At 44.6% G+C, this 20,527-nt stretch overlaps 1 protein-coding gene across 2 annotated transcripts in view; it reads left to right on the top strand.

Moving 5' to 3' along the window:
- Positions 1 to 20,527, top strand: part of LOC128659752 (oocyte zinc finger protein XlCOF6.1-like) — a 107,071-nt gene that overhangs the window by 62,144 nt on the left and 24,400 nt on the right. Inside the window, exon 1 of one of the 2 annotated variants that reach the window (XM_053713331.1) lies at positions 2,193 to 2,874. The exons of the other annotated variant lie outside the window; for it this stretch is intronic. The gene's annotated coding sequence lies outside the window, so the exon portion shown is untranslated. Of the gene's footprint in view, positions 1 to 2,192; positions 2,875 to 20,527 lie in introns of those variants that run through there. 2 annotated transcript variants of the gene reach the window in all.

Here is a 20,527-nt window from a genome sequence, read left to right as displayed (position 1 = left end):
AATGGCTCACTGCTTTTCGGACTAGATATGGGCTATTCGAATATACAGTGATGCCATTCGGTCTGTGCAATGCCCCAGCAACATTCCAATGCTTAATCAATGATCTTTTCAGAGATATTTTGGATGTATATGTTGTTGTCTATTTGGACGATATTCTAGTTTACTCACAAAATTTAGATCAACATAGAATGCATGTTAGAGAGGTTCTCACTAGGTTACGAAAAAATAACCTATACGCTAAACTAGAAAAATGTATATTTGAGTCAAATAATATCTCTTTTCTGGGGTATAACATCTCTCCTGAAGGAATCAAGATGCAAGATGACAAGGTTCAGGCCATTCATAATTGGCCGACTCCCCAATGTAAGAAAGATGTTCAACGTTTCCTTGGCTTCTCAAATTATTATAGGAAATTCATTCCTGGATTCGCTGCTATTACCAAACCTCTTACTGAACTCACCAAATTGAATCATCCTTTCAGGTGGACAAGCCATACTCAACAGGTATTTGACCTTTTAAAAAATAAATTCACTACAGCACCCATTCTCCAATACCCGGATTTAGAAAAGCAATTTATCCTGGAAGTTGACGCTTCTGAGTTCGCAATAGGGGCAATCCTCTCTCAAAGGAAATCATTCAAAGAACCCTTACATCCGGTCGCATTCTTCTCAAGATTGATGCAACCAGCAGAGTTAAATTATCCAGTTGGCGAGAAAGAATTACTTGCAATAAAGTGTTCCTTCGATCACTGGAGGCACTTGCTTGAGGGTGCAACACAACCAACTGTCATATATACTGACCATAAAATCTGCAATATCTTCAGTCTAATCGAACTCTATCCTCCAGACAATTACGCTGGAGTCTTTACTTCTCTCGTTTCCATTACATCATTACCTACAGGCCTGGTACAAAAAATGGCAAGGCTGACGCCCTCTCTAGACAAGGTCCTAAACCTATAATACCATGCATTCCTACTACTATTGTTCCTAAGGACTCTATCATTGGAGTTATAACAAGTCTAACTACAGTGATAAAAGATGCTACTGCTATTGATCCATCAGTACCTCATACAGATCTTACTTACAATTCTGATGGCTTACTCTATAAGGACGGGAAGCTATACATACCTCCAAATCTTAGATCTTCAATCTTGAAAACAGTTCATGAATCTCCCCTTGCTGGACACATGGGAAGGGATAAAACCTTGGATTTACTTAAGAGATCTTTTTGGTGGCCTACTCTTAACCTCGATCTCAAAGAATATATTTCTAAATGTGTTATATGCGCAACCTCCAAACCTTCTAAACAACTCCCTGTGGGTCTTTTACAGCCTTTACCTGTACCTCAAGTACCCTGGGAGGCGGTATCCTTAGACTTTATTGTGGACTTACCTCTCTCTAACAAATATACCACTATAATGGTTGTCACCGATCTATTCTCAAAGATGGCACATTTCATACCGGTTATTTCCCTACCCACTTCCAAGTTCACCAGTGAATTATTCATTCAAAACATTATAAGACTGCATGGAATACCTAAAACCATCCTTAGTGACCGTGGAACCCAATTCACATCTAAGTTCTGGAGAAATTTGTGTGCTGCTCTGCATATAGAACAAAAACTCACCACTGCTTACCATCCTCAGACAAATGGGCAGACAGAGAGGGTGAACCAGTGGCTAGAGCAATACCTACGTTGTTTCTGCTCTCACCAACAAGATTCTTGGGCCACCTACTTGCCCTTAGCAGAATTTGCCTATAATAATAATAAGAGTTCTACAACTGGCACATCACCATTTTTTATAAATTATGGTTTACATCCAAATTTCACACTACTTCCGAAGATTGACACCCCATGTCCTCAGGTGAATGATCTGGTTAATGACATTTCAGCTAACTTTTCTTCAATTCGTGAACATATTCTTCAGGCTCAGGCATCACAACGCAGGTACTACGATCTTCGCCACAGACCTAGTCCTCAATATTCCGTAGGACAACAAGTATGGCTCTCCACTAAGAACCTCAAGATACCTTATCCTTGTAGGAAACTAGGTAAACTCTTTTTGGGTCCTTACCCTATCGTCAGGGTAAATGGTCCAACAACAGTTACACTCCAACTACCATCAACTTTTAAGATACATCCAACTTTCCATGTGTCTCTTATCAAACCTTGCAACCTACCCATAACAAATATTACATCAGAAGACCCAATACCTTCTGCTAATCTTGATTGCCAGTATGAGGTTCATAGCATTCTGGATTCTAGACTACGTCGTGGGAATCTTTTCTATTTGGTTCATTGGAAAGGTTTTGGCCATGAGGATGATTCCTGGGAGCCTGCTTCAAACATATCTGCTCCACGTCTGATTTCCCTCTTCCATAGACGTAACCCTGATCGTCCTAGGCCTTGAACCTCGCTGTGGTTCTTTTTGTGGGGGGCTCTGTCAGGGTTACTGCTTGCTAATGATCTGTCCCTTTAAGAGCCTCCTATATCAAGCACTTCCCCCCAGCATTCATTGCTGGTTAATTGAGAATTGATTCACAGCACAAGCGTTACACTGAGAGTTTTCCTCACTCTCCAACAGCCTCATAATTTCTTATTTGAAGAGTTCTGATAACATCTCTTATTTTTCATTCCTACTTCTAGCAGCTCTTTTACTCAATTCAACTCCGGAAGATATTGCATACTACAAGGGAATCAAACTAACTCGACATCAAACTCTGAAGCATTCACAAGGTAACAGGATTCAAGCAGCTTCATACACAGCACAGCAAGTAGCGGTGACGTCATCAGCTGCAGCCGCAACCGCTCTCCCTCTGAGTACCACGCTGCTGTTCATAACAAACGGACAAGTAACAATTCATGTGTTCTCAGGTCAGACCCAATTATTTTACTATTAATCGTTATCCTTACTTATTTTGATGAACTTTACCTGCCTAATTAAGGAATACTATATTTTATGTTACTGCTTTATTTGAACTGTTTGCATTATCAAATGCCCTGAAAGTAATACAGTTTATGAAGTTAATAAACTGTCACTTATTGGGCAAATAGTAATACATTATACGAAGCACTGACAACGAATTCATCAAGCTTCTTTTATGTTACAAACCTACCTTTGAGGAAATTGTTGGTTCTTATTTATAAAACAAAATTAAATGCTTGTTCAAATTGCTACAAATACAGACTATTACAGTATGTGTCCGTATCTCTTAAAACAAGTTAGTTTGACCTCCTGTTTGCTAGTACATCTGAATTACTGTGTCGCAAAATGATGTAGGTCTAAAAAGTGTGTCACCAACATGAAAAGTTTGGAAAGCTCTGTATTAGAGGCTTCCCACTTGGATGCAGTTGAAACTCCAACTCCAGAAAGGCTCTCTTATTCAAGCCTAACTTCACAAAATGGCACCAAAAAAATGTACGCCACTACGAAGCGCCTGGTAAAACACACGGTTCCATGACCTTAGGAGGGAAAGCGGAACAGCAATTTAGGTTAGTTCCGCCAAGTACCAGCCGTATCAAGACTTTAAGCTTCTCACAGCCACCACCAAAGTCGACGTCTAAATGGAATTACTTCTTAGCAATATTTTTTTCCCCAGGGAATTGGCAGCCAAATTGAATGTTTCCCTGTGCCGCTACCGGTACACCCAGGCCGACGTATCAGACTGACCTTCCATTTGTGGGATATATTGCTGCCAATTCGACTGCTCACAGGAGCTGTATTCCACACTGTAACTTTTGTCATGAGTACAGCCGCTTGCGATCTCTGTCTGCTGCCGTGTGTGTTCCCCTATGTCATATCCGGTGTAACGCATGTACGGACAACCTCATCATCTGGAATATGAGATACTGGTCCTAAAGCCCATTCACATGGGCCAGTTTCTTGCAGTATAGTGGGTCCCACCCCTAGCTTTCTCTCCCTCCCCCTCTCTTTTGCTCTCTCTCTCCCCCTCTCTTTTGCTCTCTGTCCCCCCTCTCTTTTGTGCTCTCTCCCCCTCTCTTTTGCGCTCTCTAACGCTCCACCTCTATTTTGCTCTCTCTCCACCCTCTCTTTTGCTCTCTCTCTCCCTCCCCCCTTTCTTTTGCTCTCTCCCTCCCCCCTTTCTTTTGCTCTCTCCCTCCCCCCTTTCTTTTGCTTTCTCCCTCCCCCCTATCTTTTGCTCTCTCTCTCCCCCCTCTCTTTTGCTCTCTCCCACCTCTCTTTTGCTCTCTCCCTCCCCCCTATCTTTTGCTCTCTCTCTCCCCTCTCTTTTGCTCTTTCCTCTCTTTTGCTCTCTCTCTCTCCCCCCCTCTCTTTTGCTTTCTCTCCCCCCTCTCTTTTGCTCTCTCCCACCTCTCTTTTGCTCTCTCCCTCCCCCCTATCTTTTGCTCTCTCTCTCCCCTCTCTTTTGCTCTTTCCTCTCTTTTGCTCTCTCTCTCTCCCCCCCTCTCTTTTGCTTTCTCTCCCCCCTCTCTTTTGCTTTCTCTCCCCCATCTCTTTTGCTCTCTCTCCCCCTCTCTTTTGCACTCTCTCTATCCCCCTCTCTTTTGCTCTCTCTCCCTCCTCTCGTTTGCTCTCTCTCCCCTCTCTCTTTTGCTCTCTCTCCCCTCTCTCTTTTGCTCTCTCTCCCCTCTCTCTTTTGCTCTCCCTCCCCTCTCTCTTTTGCTCTCTCTCCCCGCTCTCTTTTGCTCTCTCTCCCCGCTCTCTTTTGCTCTCTCTCCCCGCTCTCTTTTGCGCTCTCTCTCCCCTCTCTTTTGCGCTCTCTCTCCCCCTCTCTTTTGCGCTCTCTCTCCCCCTCTCTTTTGCGCTCTCTCTCTCCCCCTCTCTTTTGCGCTCTCTCTCTCCCCCTCTCTTTTGTGCTCTCTCTCTCCCCCCTCTCTTTTGTGCTCTCTCTCTCCCCCCTCTCTTTTGCACTCTCTATCCCCCCTCTCTTTTGCACTTTCTCTCCCCCCTCTCTTTTGTGCCCTCTCCCCTCTCTTTTGCGCTCTCTCCCCACCCTCTCTTTTGCTCTGTCTCTCTCCCCTCTCTTTTGCTCTGTTTCTCTCCCCTCTCTTTTGCTCTGTTTCTCTCCCCTCTGTTTCTCTCCCCTCTCTTTTGCTCTGTTTCTCTCCCCTCTCTTTTGCTCTTTCTCTCTATCCCTTTCTTTTGCTCTCTCTCCCCCCTCTCTCTCTCCCCCTCTCTTTTACTCTCCCTCCATCCCTCTCTTTTGCTCCCTCTCTCCCCCTCACTATTGTTCTCTCTGCTCCCTCTCTTTTGCTCTCTCTCCCCCCTCTCTTTTGCTCTCTCTCCATCTCTCTTTTGTGCTCTTTCTCCCTCCTCTCTTTTGCTCTCTCTCCCTCCTCTTTTGCTCTCTCTCCCCTCTATCTTTTGCTCTCTCTTCCCTCTCTCTTTTGCTCTCTCCCCTCTCTATTTCTCTCTCCCCCTCTCTTTTGCACTCTCTCTATCCCCCCTCTCTTTTGCACTATCTCTGTCCCCCTCTCTTTTGCTCTCTCTCTCTCCCTCTCTTTTGCGCTCTCTACCTCCTCTCTCTTGCTCTCTCTCCACTCTCTTTAGCTCTGTCTCTCTCCACTCTCTTTTGCTCTTTATCTCCATCACTTTCTTTTACCCTCTCTCCCCCCTCTCTTTTGCTCCCTCTCTCCCCCTCTCTATTGCTCTCTCTTCCCCTCACTATTGCTCTCTCTGCCCCCTCTCTATTGCTCTCTGCCACCTCTCTATTGCTCTCTCTCCACCTCTCTATTGCTCTCTCCCCCTCTCTCTCTCTCTCTCTCTCTCTCTCTCCCCCCCCTCTCTCTCCTCTCTCTCTCTCCTCTCTCTCTCTCTCTCCTCTCTCTCTCTCCTCTCTCTCTCTCCTCTCTCTCTCCCCTCTCTCCCTCTCTCTCTCTCTCTCTCCCCCTCTCTCTATCTCCCCTTCTCTCTCCCCTCTCTCTTCTTTTGCTCTTTCTGCCCCTCTCTTCTTTTGCTCTCTCTCCCCCTCTCTTTCTCTCTCTTTCTCTCTTTCCCCCTTTCTTCTTTTGCTCTCTCTCTCCCCTCTCTTTTGCTCTCTCCCCCCCTCTCTTTTGCTCTGTCTCCCTCTCTCTATTGCTCTCTCCCCCTCTCTATTGCTCTCTCCCCCTCTCTTTTGCTCTCTCCCCCTCTCTTTTGCTCTCTCCCTCTACCCTCTCTCCCCCCCCTCTCTTTTGCTCTCTCTCCATCCCTCTCTTTTGCTCTCTCTCCATCCCTCTCTTTTGCTCCCTCTCTCCCCCTCTCTATTGCTCTCTCTCCCCCTCTCTTTTGCTCTCTCTCCCTCTCTCTATTGCTCTCTCTCTCCCCCTCTCTATTGCTCTCCCCCCCTCTTCCCCCCCCCTCTCTCTCTCTCTTTCTCCCCCCTCTCCCTCTCTCTCCCCATCTCTCTAGCTCCCCTTCTTTCTCCCCTCTCTCTTCTTTTGCTCTCTCTGCCCCCTCTCTTCTTTTGCTCTCTCTCCCCCCTCTCTTTCCCCCTTTCTTATTTTGCTCTCTCTCTCTCTCCCCTCTCTTTTGCTCTCTCTCCCCCCTCTCTTTTGCTCTGTCTCCCTCTCTCTATTGCTCTCTCCCCCACTCTTTCTCTTCCCCCTCTCTCTCTCGCTCTTCCCCTCTCTCTCGCTCTTCCCCTCTCTCTCGCTCTTTCCCCCCCCCCCCTCTCTCTCTCTCTCTCTCTCTGTTTCTCTCTCACTCTTCCCCTCTCTCTCCCCCCTCTCTCTCTCTATCTCCCCTTCTCTCGCTCTCTCTCTCTCTCTCTATCTCTCCCCTCTCTTCTTTTGCTCTCTCTCCCTCGACTCTTCTTTTGCTCTCTCTACCCCTCTCTTTTTTGCTCTCTCTTTCCCCCTTTCTTCTTTTGCTCTCTCTCTCCCTCTCTCTTTTTCTCTCTCTTCCCTCTATTTTGCGCTTTCCAATTTTTTTTGCTCTTTCCCCTCTATTTTGCTCTCTCTCCCCCCTCTCATTTGCTCTTTGCCCTCTCTTTTGCTCTTTGCCCTCTCTTCTGCTCTTTTTCCTCTCTTTTGCTCTCTCTTACCTTCTCTTTTGCTCTCTTATCCTCTCTTTTGCTCTCTCTTACCCTCTCTATAGCTCTTTCCCATCTCTTTTGCTCTCTCCCCCTCTCCCCCCTCTCTATCTCCCCCCTCTCTCTCTATCTCCCCCCTCTCTCTCTATCTCCCCCCTCTCTCTCTATCTCCCCCCTCTCTCTATCTCCCCTCTCTCTCTCTCCCCCCTCTCTCTCCCCCCTCTCTCTCTCTCTCTCTCTCTCTCCCCTCTCTCTCTCTCCCCCCTCTCTCTCTCTCCCCCTCTCTCTCTCTCTCTCTCTCCCCCCTCTCTCTCTCTCTCCCCCTCTCTCTCTCCCCCTCTCTCTCCCCCTCTCTCCCCCTCTCTCTCTCTCTCTCCCCCCTCTCTCTCCCCCCTCTCTCTCCCCCCTCTCTTCTTTTGCTCTCTCTACCCCCTCTCTTCTTTTGCTCTTTCCCCTCTCTTTTGCTTTTTCCCCTCTCATTTGCTTTCTTTTACCATCTTTTTTGCTCTCTCCCCCTCTCTTTCTGTCTCTCTCCCCTCTCTCGGGTGACCACACCCGGCCCAACCATGCCCCCGCTCTCGTCCGGCAAACTCCACTTCCGCCCACACCATGCCACAAACAGCAGATCAGGTAGACTCTAAGACCAGGTGTGTTTGTCCTCGTGCTGTCTCTACTGCGCATGACAGCTTCGGACAAACACACTTGGTCTTTTATATTATAGGATTCTTATATTAATGTCTGAATATCGCTTATGAGAATATGATATGTTCTTTTCGCGATAGTGAGGCGTTAGTATAAATATCTGTGTAACTCTCAGTGATATCACAGGAGGAACCAGAGAGACTTCATACTTACAGAGCTTCTGCTAAACGGTAATATGCAAAAACTGACATAAATCTTTATTAGCAGCCTCACACTGTTGTGTTTTATATAATGATGAGAAAATATTGTTCTGTATTTTGTTGTGATAAAGATAAAATATTTCACTTCAAGAAACTGAGTTTATATAAAAATGCCACTGCATTTAATTTGTTTTCTATATTTTGTAATGATGCGTTAATTAATTTAATGATTAGTTCTTTCATTTAAAGAGGATAATTTAATACATAATGATTATAGCAATTTGTAAAATGAATGTTTGTAGCAGAACCAAACCATGTTTTCAAGCTTGAGGGGTCTGTCCAATAATACATTTGTGGGGGTTGTTCCTGTTATCCAATGAGCAACAGATTTATAGGTATCAGCCAACCAGAATCCTTTTTTTCCCTATAGGTTTATAATTCCCTGTAGAGCCTAGATTCACCATTTTTCATTTAATCTCTTAATGACATCGCTGGTCTATATATGGGATTGTTTTTTTTAATAGTGCGGTCTTGCTGTCAGCTGTGAGACTGTGCTACTTTTGCAAGAGTGCAGTAGGGTCTAATAGTGCGGCAAGACTCGCTCTATTACAGGCAGACAATACCTTAACAGGGCACGTCACTGTCGTTAAGGGTTTAACCCCTTAAGGACCAGCGACGTACCCTGTATGTCGCTGGCCTTTTTTTGGGACTTGATTGTTTTATAGCACGGTCTTGCAACCAGCGTTGAGACTGCTCTATTCCACAAAGCCTGCTGGAGGGAGTGCATTAATAGCGTGTTCTTGCTAGACTTGTGCTATTATGTCCTGAAAAAACCCTTAACAACCAGTGACATACAGGGTACATTGTGGTCATTAAGGTGTTAAAATTATTTTAAAGCTGCTATTTGCTTCAGTAATAAATATCACTCAGTTTATTTTCAGTTATATTTCAGTAGCCTCAGTCTCATCACATTTACTGATCTAATGATAAATATCTTGTGATCTGCATATTATTTTATTTCTAATGAGGTTATTTTATAATACATTTCTTATTTCTATTAGCTGCACCTGTTTATCATCAGAACGTTTATCCCACTGATCTGTGACTGATTCTTGTTGTTAGTAAAGACCTTAGTAAGTGTATTCTGCACCTTCAGCTGCTGCTGCTTATGTCACATGATCACAGACTTAAAGGGACAGTGTCCTGTACATTTGGTTTCCCTTAAAGGGACAAGAAACCCAAAATGTTTTTTAATTGTTTACTTAAAGATATAAACTTTCCAATTTACTTCTATTATGAAATTTGCTTCATTCTTTTGGTATCCTTTATTTAAGCAGCAGCAATGCACTACTGGGAGCTAGCTGAACATATCAGGTGAGCCAATGACAAGAGATTTGTGTGTGCAGCCACTAATCAGCAGCGAGCGCACTATAGTGCATTGTTTGATTTGTCACAAAGGTCTCCAATGGAACAAATCAGACTCCATAATAGAAGTAGTTAGAAAGTTGATTAAATTTAAATCATGAAAGTTAAATTGTGACTTTGCTGTTCCTTGTAATGTGTTTCTAATGACTTTTTATAACAGTGTATAAAAGAGTATAAAATGTATGGGAGATTTCACCTTTAGGTTTATTTTTATATAGCATAGCTGTTTCAATTTTTTTCCATTATCAAATTTTACACAATGTTTATAAAACACACGTTATGTGACACCAGCTGCTACTTAGCATGTGCAAGAGTTTATATTATATACAGATATGAGTCTGTTATTGGCTGATCACTGTCACATGATACAGGTGCAGAACAAAATGTCAGAAATAAACCTACTGCTCTTTAGAAATTCATAGTAAGTTTTATTACATTGTATTGTTAGTTTGCATCTGTTCATTTTGTTTATATACGTTATAAACATTTTAAATGGGCTGAGCTTGCTGAGAGATCATATCTTATTGTGTTATCAATCTATGTAAACACAAAAGCTTACTTTTCTTATCTCTGTCCTAGATAACAATTAAAAATTAACATTTTAGCACCTGTCTCCCCCTCCCCCCCCTCCCCCCCTGCAGTGTGATTTAAGACAACTCACTACTGACCAAGAGAAGTTAAAGGACTGGGGGTAGAGCGCATGACAAATACAAAATGTAGAGTCTTTTAAGCATTGTACAAATTGGTCACAAGGAGGGGTACCTATCCGGTACAGAAAGACTACAGATACAGTGTGTAGCTTCATGCGGTCTGTAACAACGGACTATCACACACATAGTATCTGTGTATGTTTGTACCGGTTACCCTTAGTGATCTACAAGAGGTTTCATGCGGTCTGTAACAACGGACTATCACACACATAGTATCTGTGTATGTTTGTACCTGTTACCCTTAGTGATCTACAAGAGGTTTCATGCGGTCTGTAACAACGGACTATCACACACATAGTATCTGTGTATGTTTGTACCGGTTACCCTTAGTGATCTACAAGAGGTTTCATGCGGTCTGTAACAACAGACTATCACACACATAGTATCTGTGTATGTTTGTACCTGTTACCCTTAGTGATCTACAAGAGGTTTCATGCGGTCTGTAACAACGGACTATCACACACATAGTATCTGTGTATGTTTGTACCTGTTACCCTTAGTGATCTACAAGAGGTTTCATGCGGTCTGTAACAACGGACTATCACACACATAGTATCTGTGTATGTTTGTACCTGTTACCCTTAGTGATCTACAAGAGGTTTCATGTGGTCTGTAACAACGGACTATCACACACATAGTATCTGTGTATGTTTGTACCTGTTACCCTTAGTGATCTACAAGAGGTTTCATGTGGTCTGTAACAACGGACTATCACACACATAGTATCTGTGTATGTTTGTACCTGTTACCCTTAGTGATCTACAAGAGGTCTCATGCGGTCTGTAACAACGGACTATCACACACATAGTATCTGTGTATGTTTGTACCTGTTACCCTTAGTGATCTACAAGAGGTTTCATGCGGTCTATAACAACAGACTATCACACACATAGTATCTGTGTATGTTTGTACCGGTTACCCTTAGTGATCTACAAGAGGTTTCATGCGGTCTGTAACAACGGACTATCACACACATAGTATCTGTGTATGTTTGTTCCGGTTACCCTTAGTGATCTACAAGAGGTTTCATGCGGTCTGTAACAACGGACTATCACACACATAGTATCTGTGTATGTTTGTACCTATTACCCTTAGTGATCTACAAGAGGTTTCATGCGGTCTGTAACAACGGACTATCACACACATAGTATCTGTGTATGTTTGTACCGGTTACCCTTAGTGATCTACAAGAGGTTTCATGTGGTCTGTAACAACGGACTATCACACACATAGTATCTGTGTATGTTTGTACCGGTTACCCTTAGTGATCTACAAGAGGTTTCATGCGGTCTGTAACAACAGACTATCACACACATAGTATCTGTGTATGTTTGTACCGGTTACCCTTAGTGATCTACAAGAGGTTTCATGCGGTCTGTAACAACGGACTATCACACACATAGTATCTGTGTATGTTTGTTCCGGTTACCCTTAGTGATCTACAAGAGGTTTCATGCGGTCTGTAACAACGGACTATCACACACATAGTATCTGTGTATGTTTGTACCTATTACCCTTAGTGATCTACAAGAGGTTTCATGCGGTCTGTAACAACGGACTATCACACACATAGTATCTGTGTATGTTTGTACCGGTTACCCTTAGTGATCTACAAGAGGTTTCATGTGGTCTGTAACAACGGACTATCACACACATAGTATCTGTGTATGTTTGTACCGGTTACCCTTAGTGATCTACAAGAGGTTTCATGCGGTCTGTAACAACGGACTATAACACACATAGTATCTGTGTATGTTTGTACCTGTTACCCTTAGTGATCTACAAGAGGTTTCATGCGGTCTGTAACAACAGACTATCACACACATAGTATCTGTGTATGTTTGTACCTGTTACCCTTAGTGATCTACAAGAGGTTTCATGCGGTCTGTAACAATAGACTATCACACACATAGTATCTGTGTATGTTTGTACCTGTTACCCTTAGTGATCTACAAGAGGTTTGTCTTTTGTTTTTAATAAATTGTACATTTGCTTTAAGCATTTGTCTGTATCCAGTCTGCCTGGGGTCTGCACAATAGAGCTGATTACCTTGTGCTGTTGAAGCTCTAACTAATGTGAGTATTCTGGGTCTGCCTTCCATCTGGGGAGTGAAGATTACACAGTATTATGCTATGATGAGTTTCTTTCTCTTCCTTCTGAGGAACATCGTATGGACTATTTGTATTTGTGGTTCTGTCTCCATTAAAGACTCTTTTCACTTTGGTTATATTCCTGCATATTGCTCTGTATTATTATCACTATTTGTGTGTGGGTTTTGTTACACTTTTTTTTTTCTTTTTCAATTTTCAAATGCTTTATTGAAAAATTTCACATAATACAGTAAGCGTAAGAAAAAGGACAATTACAGCAATAACCAATGAGTCAAAGATCATGAATGTCCAGCAAGAACATATACCAATTAAGATATACATACATATTCCAAAATAAACAACAGAGGTGGTGTAAGTACCCAAAATGAGAGACTTAGTAACATGACACAAAAGAGGGACATTACGTCCCCAGATAAACTTAAAGTAAAGGTAAATTGGAGAATAGGGAGGATAGGGGGGGAAAGAGGACGAGAATAAGGGGGGTAAAGCAACATCCAGTCAGGAAATGAATGGGTAGTATTAGGGAGATTAATCAATCAGTAGTCAGGGGGTTTGGTTTCCAGGTCGTGGCAAAATGAAGCTGCCAGTCAGCCCAAATTAATTCAAAAAGGTCAGAAGTGCCTAATTTGTAATAGATGTCTTTCTCCATAGTATATATGTAGGCCATTGTGGAGCAGATTTTAGATCAATTTGGGAGGCACTTGCTCTTCCAGGCACATGCAATGGTGTGCTTAGTAGCCATAAAAAGATATATGCAAAAATAAGAGTGGTGTTTGGGGAGGGGGTGTAGGCCTAAGTGTAGGAGGGCTACTGCAGGTGATTTATGAAGAAAGATGCCCAGTTTGGAAAGTACCCGAAAGCACGTGTTCCATAGGGGGCGGAGCTTAGGACAGTCCCACCATATATGCATGACGTTACTCTTCTGGCCACAATTTCTCCAACAGTCAGGTGATACATTTGGGAATATTTTGGAGAGTCTGGAGGGGACGTAGTGCCAATGTACTAACAATTTATAATATGTTTCAAACAGGGTAGTGCAATTAATAGTTTTACGAGTAAGTTCAAAGGTGTGTCCCCAAGTCTCCATTGAAATGGTCATCCCCAAAAGGGCCTCCCACCTCATTAGGTGGGCCGGAGGGTCTGGAGAGGAGGATGAACCCAGAAGGGTATAGTGAAATGATAAGAGGCCACAAAGTCTATTTCCAAGATTCCACACAGATTCCCAGGCAGTCAGTGGGCGAGCTAAAGTAGGATTGAAGCCCCAACTTGGTAAGAAGCTTTTGACTCTGTAGTATTCAAATGAGAAATACCGAGGTGGCACACAATCCTCTCCAATATGAGAAATGGGCTTAAAACCCACCTTTGGGTTGGAAAACCAAAGGTCTGACACTGTAGTGATCCCCAATTGGGCCCATTTATTAGGGTGAGTATCCTGCAAACCCATGAGGAGTCCAGCCAAAGAGGTAATAGGGGAAGGGTGTGGGGCTATGTGTGATAAGTGACGAAGGCTGTCCCAAAGCTTTAGGCACTCACAAATGATGGGGTTGGTAATACCTAGTTCCCTATGGCAGTGTAAGGGAGTCCAGATCAGATCTCTGATTTTTAAACTAAAGGGTAAGGAAGCCTGCTCAAGAGACCTCCATATGCTTGTAGATTGTTTAACTCCCCACTGAGCGATATGGGTAAGCATAGAGCCCTCATAATATCTAAGAACAGAGGGAGAGCCTATACCGCCCCCGATCCTAGGTAGTTGGAGAAGCTTGTGGGCCACTCTAGGCGGCTTACTGCGCCAGATGTGTTTAGTAAATTCACCTTGAAACTGCAGTAAGATGTGTTTTGGAACCTTTATGGGAAGACAGCGAAATAGATATGTAAGTTTAGGCAGGAAAGACATTTTAAGCACTGCTATCCTGCCTAGCCATGAGACATGGGACAAGTTCCAAGTTTTATTGAGGGAGCGGAGTTAGGTCAGTAGTGGTAAGTAATTTTCTTTAATAACTCAAGTCAAGTCCCCCGATAATTTAACTCCTAAGTGGAGGACTGATGATTCTGTCCAGTTGAAGGGATACTTGGACTTCAAGGAGGCTAAGCGCGAGCTGTGGATATCCGGTGTATATATCTCGGATTTTGTTAAATTTAGTTTATAATATGAGTGGGCATTGAAGGAATCTACTGTTACGGTTGCCTCCAGGCTGGCTGGAAGTTGGACCGTAGAAAAGGATGCTCCTAGCGCTCACCAAAGGATCATCAGCACCATAGACACCATGACTACTGCGTAGCCACCATACGTAATGCAGACTCTACGAACCACCGCTGCTGGGCTGGTATCTCGCCGTCTGCTCTGCGCCCTGGGGCCTACGACCAGGCTCCAGTAGGTGAACCTCTCCCTTCTGTATAGCGAAGCAGGATCAGGAACAAGAGCTCTTACAAGAGCTCAGTAGCTAAGGGAGTATATAGAGCATAGCAATCCCTGTAGTGATTATAGCTGTCCCCTACAAACATGAGTCAAGGCTGCAAGTTAGAGGGTCAGAAAAGGTCTCATGTGCTGGAACACACAGCCTGCTTTTTATTGAGGTTACATGCAAAAAAAGGACACTCTCAGGGGGAGGCATAAAATCCCCAATCACACATTTAGATAGAGAGACAACGCCCTTTGACAGGCCACCATAGAATACATTACTTCAGCAGATAACAAGTTACACACAAGAAAACAATGCAGTCCATCTTATCACTAGCAGTCTGATTAGACAATGGGAATGTTTATCACTAAACTTAATTAGAGCTGATCCCAGCAAACTTGTATTTAGAATAGCTTCTTGAAGCTGAACAAAATTAACTCTTAATGGCACACAATGAAAACTAATGCTTTTGTAACAGTGCTCCCTTTCTGTGGAACACTCTGCCTGTGTGGTACTTGGTTCAGTAAGTCCTATTTACTGAACCAAGTGGGAGAAAGCCAGGGACAAGTTATTTTACAGGTCTGGGGACATAGTCTTAAAGGGGCATTGTTCACCAAAGTCACAATATGTCCCCAGACGGTTCTTAAAGGGCCATACACACCCAATAAAAGTTAATATGTTTTCAGGGGCACAATCTTCCAGGGGCCATAGTCATGAGGAAGGAGGCTGGCAAATAGGCTTCTCCACAATCCAGGGAAGCAGGGCAATTTTCCATTTAAAGGGCCAGTTACAAATAGCAGTTTGTAACATATCTCCCCTTTTGGAGGGAGACTAACCAGGCACCTGACCTTCTGTCGGTCAGTGCCTAAGTTAGTCTCGCAACCCACCCACAAATAAACATTAGCAGCAAAGTAGCCCCCCCACAATAAGTAGTACTGGCCTGTAGGTTCCAGGTTGTAGGATGAAAGTGTAGCATCCTCGGCCTTCCTGGCGCAGCTGGGCAAATAGCTGGTGGTACTTGGGGGGCAGAGGCCAGCGGCACTCTGCCCTGGTGCCAGTGCTTCTGCTGGGGTGAGGGGTTTGCAGGCCAGTCCTGTAACAAGGGGGTCTGTAGGGCAGAGACCAGCAGTGCTCTGTCCTGATGCCAGCTCTTCTGCTGGGGGAATTGGGGTATAGTCCTGCCCGGTGGCAAAGGGAACGTGGGGGTCAGTGGGGGTTAACATCTCCACTGTTAACCCTGGGCCCAAGTTAGGAGTTAGCTGGGGAGGGGGAGATTGGCTTACCTCCTCCTCCTGATACTCCGGCGGCCGTTGGGAAGGGAGGTCAATGCTCTCCCCTCCCTGTAGCGGGGTCTGTCGCTGGGGATCTGGGCCGCCTGCCCAGCATCCCTGTAGGGCCGGTAGAGAGACTGCGGTCCCATCTCCACCTGCCTGCTGGGGGTCCTCCCAGGACCAGTCCATGAGGCCTGCTGCCTCGGGTATCTCTGGTTGGGGTTGGGGAAGGAGACCGGTTGTCTCTTCCCTCTGCACAGTATACTGCCGCTGGGGAGGGAGGTCGCTGCTCTCCTCTCCCTGTAACGGGGTCTGTCGCTGGGGATCTGGGCCGCCTGCCCAGCATCCCTGTAGGGCCGGTAGAGAGACTGCGGTCCCATCTCCACCTGCCTGCTGGGGGTCCTCCCAGGACCAGTCTATGAGGCCTGCTGCCTCGGGTATCTCTGGTTGGGGTTGGGGAAGGAGACCGGTTGTCTCTTCCCTCTGCACAGTATACTGCCGCTGGGGAGGGAGGTCGCTGCTCTCCTCTCCCTGTAACTCACTTTCTCGCTGGAGACCAGGTGTCCATACCCTCAAACTCCACAGTTGGCGCTCAAAGGCTCGTGCCGCTTCGTTCTCAGTAGCCAATTTTTGGATGATTCGACTGACTACCTCCTGCACAGGGTCTGGACCATATCGGACTAGCCGCCTCTTTACCTCTGGAACGAAATCAGCGCCCTCATAGCGACGGATCAGGTTGAGGTGCTCTTCACAGGGTTCTGACCAGTGTCTTGTCAGCTCCATGCTGCTGTAGGTAGGGACGCTGCGCAGTGGCTAGCGTTGCCCTCAATAATTCTCATACGATACCAGTGCTGTTGGGGTGCTGCTCCTTGCGCTAGGACGCCATCCCACTGCTGCCGCCAAATTTTACGGTTGCCTCCAGGCTGGCTGGAAGTTGGACCGTAGAAAAGGATGCTCCTAGCGCTCACCAAAGGATCATCAGCACCATAGACACCATGACTACTGCGTAGCCACCATACGTAATGCAGACGCTACGAACCACCGCTGCTGGGCTGGTATCTCGCCGTCTGCTCTGCGCCCTGGGGCCTACGACCAGGCTCCAGTAGGTGAACCTCTCCCTTCTGTATAGCAAAGCAGGATCAGGAACAAGAGCTCTTACAAGAGCTCAGTAGCTAAGGGAGTATATAGAGCATAGCAATCCCTGTAGTGATTATAGCTGTCCCCTACAAACATGAGTCAAGGCTGCAAGTTAGAGGGTCAGAAAAGGTCTCATGTGCTGGAACACACAGCCTGCTTTTTATTGAGGTTACATGCAAAAAAAGGACACTCTCAGGGGGAGGCATAAAATCCCCAATCACACATTTAGATAGAGAGACAACACCCTTTGACAGGCCACCATAGAATACATTACTTCAGCAGATAACAAGTTACACACAAGAAAACAATGCAGTCCATCTTATCACTAGCAGTCTGATTAGACAATGGGAATGTTTATCACTAAACTTAATTAGAGCTGATCCCAGCAAACTTGTATTTAGAAAGTAGCTTCTTGAAGCTGAACAAAATTAACTCTTAATGGCACACAATGAAAACTAATGCTTTTGTAACAGTGCTCCCTTTCTGTGGAACACTCTGCCTGTGTGGTACTTGGTTCAGTAAGTCCTATTTACTGAACCAAGTGGGAGAAAGCCAGGGACAAGTTATTTTACAGGTCTGGGGACATAGTCTTAAAGGGGCATTGTTCACCAAAGTCACAATATGTCCCCAGATGGTTCTTAAAGGGCCATACACACCCAATAAAAGTTAATATGTTTTCAGGGGCACAATCATCCAGGGGCCATAGTCATGAGGAAGGAGGCTGGCAAATAGGCTTCTCCACAATCCAGGGAAGCAGGGCAATTTTCCATTTAAAGGGCCAGTTACAAATAGCAGTTTGTAACATCTACTATTTGTAATAATCTTGGCATAGTTTGTTTTAGATCTGACGAAAATATTGTCACGTCATCCGCGAATAAGGCTATTTTATGGACCGTTCCATGGAGAGTGACACCTTTAATAAGGGGATCGGCTCTAATCTGAGCTGCTAGCGGCTCAATGGCCATAGCGAACAATAAAGGCGACAGGGGGCAGCCCTGTCTGGTGCCATTTGTTATATCAAATGGGGCCGACTGGAAGCCCAGCCCCCTTACCAAAGCAGAGGGAGAGGAATAAAGGGCTCTAATAGCTCGGATAAGCTCGCTAGGAAATCCGAAGGCCTCAAGGACCTCCCATAAAAACCACCAGTGTACCCAATCAAAGGCCTTTTCGTCATCGAGAGAGATAACCGACAAAGGCTTGTGGAGACTAGAAGAAAGGCTAAGAATATTTAAGAGACGACGAGTGTTATCCGGACCCTCTCGCCCAGGAACAAAGCCCACCTGATCAGGATTGATAAGATGTGGTAAAAGGGAAGCAATTCGGATGGCCAGCAATTTGGAATAAAACTTTATATCAGTGTTAATAAGTGAAATTGGAGGGTAGCTGGAACATTGGGAGGGGTCCTTGTTGGGTTTAAGGATCGTTATAATATGGGCCTCAAGAAATTCTTTTTTCATAGCGCCCTCATTTCGGGTAAGGTTATAAAATTTGAGAAATAGGGGCAAGAGCTCTTGGGAAAATGTTTTATAAAAATGGGCCAGGAATCCATCAGGGCCAGGGGATTTAAAGGGTTTTGAGTTTTTGATGACCTGTCGAACTTCAGTTAAGGTAAAGGGAGATTTTAGTTGGTCACATTGGTCTGTTGAAAGCGTAGGGAGATTCAGGGATTTTAGATATCTGCATAATACCTCTGGGGACGATGGGTTAGTATTTTCAGAGTTGTTTATATTGTACAGATTTGAGTAATACTTGGCAAACTCATTGCCGATTTGAGAGGGGATTTTAAGTAGGGATTGGGGAGTCTGAATACAATGTATGCGCGAAGTGCCCGCTCTACATCTGAGTTTGTTGGCCAAAAGGGTATGTGCCTTATTACTTTTGTAATAGAATAACTGTTTCAGTTTGGTTAAGTTGGTTTGGGTCCTTTTAAGTTCAATTTGGGATATGTGATTTTTGATGGTAATAATCTGATTCGACAGAGTGGTAGAAGGGGCTCCTCTGTTTTGAGATTCAAGATTCCTCAGCTGAATATGAGCCTGTGAAAAGGTCAGGCCAGCTTTTTTTTATTGCTCGCCTGCTTAATGATTATGAGACCTCGTATTGTCGCTTTTGCAGCACCCCATAAGGTATCATCTTTGACCTGGGTGTTGTCGTTTGTTTGTATGAAATGTTTAATCTCAGTGCGCAATAACTCTCTAAACGGGATATCACTTAATAAGTTGTGGGGCATTCTCCATAGGGGTCTAGATAGAGAAGAATTTATTGACTGGATGTCAGCTAAGACGTGATCATGGTCCGACCAAGCACAGATTGAGATGTTGGATTGTGTAATGAGGTCTAACGAGTCTGCTGTGGAAAAGATGTAGTCAATCCTAGCATACTTTCTGTGTGGGTGTGAATAATGCGTGAAGTCCTTGTCTGTGGGATGGATAGCTCTCCATATATCATAATATCCTGAACAGGACATTAGGTTGCGGAACTTCTTAGCTAAAAGTTCGGAGGCTGGGTGTGTCTTATTTGTGTCAGCAGATTTTTTTTGTCAATATTGGGGTCCCAAACCATGTTGAAGTCACCTGCCAAGATGACTCTGCCTTGTTTAACTTGGTCTATTGTGTGAAGAATACGTTTCAGGCACTTTGGATGGTGGGCATTATGGATGTATACAGAGGCCAACGTGTAAAGCACGTGGTTCAGTCTGCAAATCAGAATTACGTATCTAGCCTGCGGGTCTCTAATAGTCTGTATGGGTTCAAAAGCGATGCGCTTATGTAGCAAAATAGCTGTACCTCTAGCTTTTTTACAGAAGGGAGCATATTCTATATGGGTGTATGACTTGGCGAAGAGTCTGATGGGTTTGTCTATTAGCCAATGCGTTTCCTGCAAGAAAACAATGTCAGGGTTATGGTGTTTGAGAGAACACAGCAGGAGGCTGCATTTGTGTGGGGAATTAAGACCTCTGGTGTTATGGGTAAGAAGTCTAAGTGTGGGTCGGGGCATATATGACTACGAGAGGACAAACTGTACGAGTTGTGTACGTCACTTGGGATAAAGTGTTGGGAAGGAGAGGTAGGGAGGAAAGGAGAAAGAAGGAAATAGGCACTGGGAAGTACCTGAAGTGTGGTGAAAATAGTCCTCCTTAGAGGAACCCTGGAGTGGGTTTTCTGGAGGGGGGGGAGAACTTAATGCTTGAAAGCAAAGTGGAGATGATAGGGCTGGAATATCAGCCCCGCTCTAACATGCAAAACATCTCTTCGGAAAACATTAAACCTTAGATGCAAACTAAACATAGCTGAACATGTAATAATAGTTAAGTATATAAATCGTAACAGAAAATATAGTGGTTCATTTCTAAATGCCTTGAGGAAATCATTCTGAACATTTAACTAAACTTATTTACTTAATTAGTGCAACTTTAGGGAAGGTGTAGAATCTGAGCCCAGAGAAGCCCTATTGAAAACATATTATACTCAAGTGGCTGTACCAGGTTGCCCTGAAAAATCTCGGGGTTGCTGCAACTTAGGTCGCTTCGGTCTCTGCTCTCTTGTAGTCCATTCCGGAGCTGAAGCTCGAAGCGTGGGTTGAACTGGAGCCTGTGCTGTTGGGGGTTCATGGAGCAGACCCCATGATGTGAGAAGAG

This window comes from Bombina bombina, chromosome 5 (assembly GCF_027579735.1).
Source record: "Bombina bombina isolate aBomBom1 chromosome 5, aBomBom1.pri, whole genome shotgun sequence".
Classification (NCBI taxonomy): Eukaryota; Metazoa; Chordata; class Amphibia; order Anura; family Bombinatoridae; genus Bombina; species Bombina bombina.
This window is presented reverse-complemented; position numbering and strand designations above follow the sequence as displayed.